We start from the raw sequence: 6,000 nt of genomic DNA, 5'->3' as shown, positions 1-6,000 counted from the left end.
AAAACGAGCGCACAGGCTTGGGTCGTTCTACATTCGACAGAACTGACGCTTGAGAACCCCTGGAGGACCTCTTTCCGTTTATGACAGCCGTGGGGGGTGGAAAGCTCAGCGTCACGCGGGGCCCTGGGCATCGCCTGCCGTCACCCGGCCCTGTGGCTGGGGGGAAAGGGGCGCCCCTGTAGGTCCCACGACCGCGGCACACGGGGGAACCCAGCCAGTCAGGGCTGGCCACCGGCTCTGACCTCCGGTTCCGGGGCTGGTATCTGAGCGCGTCCTCCACAGCAGTGCGGCCCCTGGCCAGGCTCAGGGGCTGCACGTCTCCCGGGGCGAGGCGACCCCGCGCCAGCGCAGACGCGCCCAGGCCGGCCCTTCCAGAAAGGGGGCGCACCGGGACCCACCCCTCCAGAAGGGGGGCGCACCGGGACTTACCTCCCCAGAAGCGGGGTGCACTGGGGTCGACCCCTCCAGAAAGTGGCGCGCAGGGACCGAGCCTTCCAGGAGGGGAAAGACGCAGAGCCTGCGCAGCCCCTCCCCGCACGTGCCCGGCGCGCCCCTCCCCCAGCCCGGCCCCGAGGGCGCACACCTGCTCCCGCGGTGGCGCCGGCCGGGCCTGCGCACGTCCTGCCCGGCACCCGGGCCCTCGAGGAGGGCGAGGGAAACTGAGGGTGGGGAGAGAGGGACGGGCCGGACGGGCAATCTGCAGCCACCCAGAACAGCCCTCCATGGGCTGACCGTGCTCAATTCAAATGCAGTCCTCCGGGTCATTAGCAGGGTGTATTTGTCATGATAAGAGGACAGCACACATTGTAACGTTTTGTTCGCTTGATTTAGAACTTCATTGTTTGCACAGAGGGTGAGAGGCTTGCTCCGTGAGCGCCGGGCTGTCCCCCAGGATGCCCAGGGGTGACAGCAACCACCCGGGACCCACGGGGCGAGGACCCGAGCAGAGGCGCTGCCCTGCCGACCGCACCGAGTGGCGAGCACAGCGCTTGCTGAGAATGACCATTCGCCGCGTCCAGAAGGTGCAGGGATTGGGAGCTCAACCACCCCCTTAGGCGAGTGACCGGAAAATTTCTGAACCTGTTCCCCCCACGCCAAAAAATGGCACCTGTGACACCCACCGTGCTTGGGTCCTTGGCAGTTTCTACCTAACAAGCACGGGGCTTCCAGCAGAGCCTGGCCTTCAGCAGAGGGCAGCTCCCGTGATCGTCAGTCTTCTCCCCACCCCACCTCCTGCACCAGCCCTCTGCCCCATTAGGGCCAGTTGGGGCCCCATCCACAAGCCAGCCCTCCGCCCTGTGCTCAGTGCCCTCTGGCCACCGGGAACTTGAATGGCCTCCCTCCAAGTCACCAGGGAAGGAGCTCTAGAGCCAGGTGACCCAGGACCAAATCCCAGCTCCACCTGGTACTGTGTGACCTGGAGCAAGTGGCTTAACCTCTCTGTGCTCAGTTTCCCCATCTATAAAATGGGGTTGATAATGCCCACCTTATAGATTGTTGTGAGAAGTAAGCGATTCACTGTGTCAAATATACAGGACAGTACTTGACACGTCATCAGCAGCAGGTAGGTAGGTGTTGCTGTTGTTATACCACGTCACTAACAGGAATGCATGAAGAGCAAGGACTCAGGACACTGATTGTGTTGAGGGTAATGTGCACATTTCCCTAGTGAACAGTTTTGGTCAAGTTCAAAAAGAAGACTCATTAGCGGGACAGCAGTTACACTAAGTGGCTCTTCAACAGGACCTCTAGCAAAGAGCAGGGTCAGGGCTGGACCTCCCCCCACACCCCCGTCCCCCCTCAGACCACACCCCCAAGGCTTCACGGGCCTGCGCAGTCCCACTGGCAGGGCCCTCACTCAGGGAACCCACGCTGTTCAACACTCTGCTGTCACCTTGAAATGCATCATCGTATCTTTGGACTTGTGTTTGCTAGGTGAAGTCTAAGGGGACAACGTGCGTGCCCACCTGTCCCCCGCCACCCCATTCACACACAGCGTGGAGTCCCAGTGCCCCTGTGCATGGGAGGTCCCTGAGCCTCAGAGCAAGTACAGGTGAGCCTGTTACATCTATGAGCCCGCAGCCCTGAGAGGCCATGCTTTCCATTCAAACCACAACTTGCTCCGTACACAGAAAGAAGGCAACAGCGTTCCAAGAGCCACGCGTGACCAGGAACCCTGTCTGTCCCTCTGCCCGGTATCCCTCGTGCTGGCCGACCACTCACAGTGAACTGACAGGAGGCAAAGATGGTACCCAGACCCCCCCTCACCACCACCCCGGGCCCTTCCTCCTGCATCAGCCAGGGCAGTGTTGAGAGAATGCGCACCCATCAAGAAGGGGAATAAAAGGTAGAGTTTTGTGCAGCATTTCCAACGTCTGGTAACAAAATACACATGCACGCCCAAACTATAAAAACTGTCATTTCACATCCTCCATGTACAGGTAAATGCTCTCGTATTTGCATTTAAAGTTGTCACTGCACAATACAAAGAAAAGCAGACTCCTGCTAATAATTTAAATTTTTAATTTTTCTTTACTAGGGCATTAAACAGCAAAACTTTAAAACCATGACATAGAGAATGTGGAAGAAAAAAGCTTTATGTTTTAGCACCTCTAAGGGCACTTCTTCCTGCTCTATGAACAAAGGGCCAGAGTTTTCATTTTGCACTGGGCCCAGCACTCAGGCCCCACCGAGGTGATGCAGGAGGCTGCTTCCCAGGAGAGGCAAGTGCCCTGAGGAGCGCTCTCCTGGAACAGGACACACTTAGGGAACGGAGGGCCCGACACAGAGCCCGGCGCGGTGCTTGTGAGCCACCTGCTCGGCTGCCCCACCTCCAGAGCCTGACAGCCAGACCCACACACCCTGCCCAGCAGGACGCAATGACGCTGGAGTGAGACCCTCAGGACACACAAGTGCCCTGGACTGCATCAATCCTGGCCAGATCTCCACTGTGGGCCCAGAAACAGCTGGGGCCTCTTCCCTGCCTGCACCAGATGGCCTGGAACCTTCCTCTAGAGGGGGGGGCTCTCTGAGGGCATCCAAGCTCCTATCTGTCATCATGGCCCTTTTTTAAAACACAAAACACAGAGCAATAGCATAAAAAACTATGTAAACGCCCGTAAAAGTACCAAGCTTCTCTTCTTCCTGAATAGACTCCATATCCAGGTTCCAGGACTGGGTTTGAAGGCTGGGCTGTACTTGGTTCCTGGAGACAGGAACCCTAACCCGCTAACTCCAGGCCACGTGGCAGGCATCCCCCGGGTGACCCCACAAAGGGTCAGGCCCTCCCTCTAGGGGTTCATACAGGAAACTTATAGCTTAAACAAAACGCGTCGTTTTAGGAGATGGTTAAAAATTATCTACAAGAGAAAACCATTTAGATGAAGGTGGGGGAGCACACGAAAGGCCTTTTTGGTCATAAGGGCTGAGTCCTGGCACCTAATTTTTACACAGCCACGGTACTCCTGACGGATTTCGGAAGCCCAAGACCTCTGGCTGTAGCCGTCGTGCCGCGATGCCCAAAGCACAGTGCTCAGGGCTGGAGTTGGTGTCCCTCCAGGCTCAGACCCCCGCGGCTAGCCCTGGACCCCTGCGAAGTAACTTAGATGCACCGGAGCCTTCCTTGGGGGATGCTGCAGCCTCAGCGAGGCGGCGCGTGGGGAGCCCGGGCACACACCCGACACACGCCCTCCCTGTTGGGCCTGAATGCCCCGAAGCCGGCCGAACTCACATCTTCCGGATCTGTACGTCTGTGAACATCAGACAAAGCCCCTAGCATTCTGAAACCAGAGTGGGGTTACTAACTATAAAACCCTGTCTTTGAAATTACCCATTTTGGTGAATGAGGCACCAACTTCTATCCATTCCTACAACTCAACGTCTGAAATGGGGTATAAAAAAAATGAATTTATCTGCAAAGAACCAAATTACTTTTATTTTGGAAAAAAATATGTGAATTGTGGTAACAAGTACCTATTGTCACATTTAAGAAAACTGACTTTAGGGGCTTCCCTGGTGGCACAGTGGTTGAGAGTCCACCTGCCGATGCAAGGGGACACGGGTTCATGCCCCGGTCCGGGAGGATCCCACACGCCGCGGAGTGGCTGGGCCCGTGAGCCATGGCCGCTGGGCCTGCGCGTCCGGAGCCTGTGCTCCGCAATGGGAGAGGCCACAGCAGTGAGAGGCTCACGTACCGCAAAAAAACAAAAACAAAAATTGACTTTAATTAAAACCTAAATCGAAAATCATGCTTCATATTTCAGTCTTAAGCTTTGAACTTCTGATTTGGCCACGGGATAGGTCTTACTTTTGTAATTCCCTCCAATGAGGCAGGTAATGATTACCTACATCAAGTCATTCAAATGTATTACAGCTGTTTCAGAGGTCAATTAAACTTCTTAGCATGACTAGAAACGCAGCTTTCTTTAAAAATAAGTTAATACAATGAGATTTTCTAATTATAAACATATGCTTCCTATTTTTAAAAATTTGTCTCTATCTCAAACTCATCAGGAGGTTTTCTGTAAAGTCTGCAAATGGAAAATCATTTTTTTCTTCCTTCTTGAGCAAGTTGCTCATCAGTCAAGACGGGCGGCCTGAAGTTCCCGACCGAGGCCAGGAACAGCACAGCCGCCCTGCAAGGCTCAGCTGTCCCACAGGATGACACAAGGTCCCCGTCATCACCAGGGCAAGGCCAACCGCCCCCCCATCCTTTTACGTTCCAAGGGCCATTTACATTATTTTAGCAAGTCTCAACACATTTACCTCCTAGGCCTTCTTCAAATCAATCCTTGGACTACAAAGTAACAGGTGGTAAGAAAGAGGAAGGATGAACTGCCCTCCCCAGTGCTCAGGAGAGGGACAGACTTCAGCCAGAGCCCAGAGTCCCGGCCAGTCACCCAGCATTTCCCATTACAGGTACAAAGGCAACTTAATTCCATACACCGTGATGGGGTGGCCGCGTGGAGGAGGCGAGCCTCAGGTCTAGGGAGTCATATAATCCCGGACGGAAATCTCAGCCCAAGCCTGCAGCTGAGCCTTTGTGCTAACAACTCACTTATCTCCCTAAGTTCCTCACCCAAATTCCCAACTCCTTTCATTGGTTTCATTTTTTCTTTCCACTTCTGGTTACAAAGCAAAATCAGAGTTTTTTGGGTTTTTTGTTTTGTTTTTTTTAGTCCCTTCCTGCAAGCTATTTCCCCAAGTGGATACCAATTCCCGAAAAACCCTTCCCTCACGAGGAAGTTGCCTCCAGGCTCGACACACGAGCCTTGGGGAGCTGCCTGCTTCCTCAGTGAGCCCTCCCGGTTCCCATGGAACAGTCACTTTCTTGAAGGGCAACCTGGGGGTTAAAAGACGAAGTCGTAACGGCAGCCAATGCCAGCATCCCCAGCACCCTGCACAGTGACCTGCCGCTCCCCAGCCCCAGGCCCACCACGAGCCCCATGTCACAAGCGAACTCAAGCACAGGGAACCACGTAGGCGAGGAGCTGGCAGGGCTGGGCCATGCAGAGGCCCCTGGCTCCCCAGCAGACAACAGCGCTTCCCAGCCCTTCTATCCACAGGCACGCCCCTACTCCCCCAAACCAGACAAACTCGCTAAAACCCTCACACAGCCCCTGCCCCAAGTCTGCTCCCAACAAAGTTCAAACTTGCAACATCCAAACGACACCCTGTCACCTTCCCTGCCAACGGTCTCTCGGGTGCTGAGAACGACTTTGTCTCCAGGATTTATGGATCCCAGAGAAGATGACAATTTTGACAGAAAGTTATGACTAGGACAGGCTTGCTGGTTAGGAAATCTGATCGGGGATAACCTATGGAATGTGACATTCCACCAGGCACAAGAATCACCTGCCTTACTCCTACAATATACCCAGAAAAGTCAATGAGGAATGGCTATCAGTTTGCATGGAGGCATCTTGGCCTTCCCAACGTCTAGCTGGAAACACCTGCAAAACAGAAACCTGCGCCACTGTCACTCCAATATACCTAGAGCCA

The sequence above is a fragment of the Delphinapterus leucas genome, chromosome 16, assembly GCF_059928025.1.
Source record: "Delphinapterus leucas isolate spDelLeu-1000000601 "Yukka" chromosome 16, BTC_Dleu_Yukka2, whole genome shotgun sequence".
NCBI classification, from domain to species: domain Eukaryota; kingdom Metazoa; phylum Chordata; class Mammalia; order Artiodactyla; family Monodontidae; genus Delphinapterus; species Delphinapterus leucas.
The sequence above is the reverse complement of the archived record's forward strand: the minus strand, read 5'-3'. Positions refer to the sequence as shown.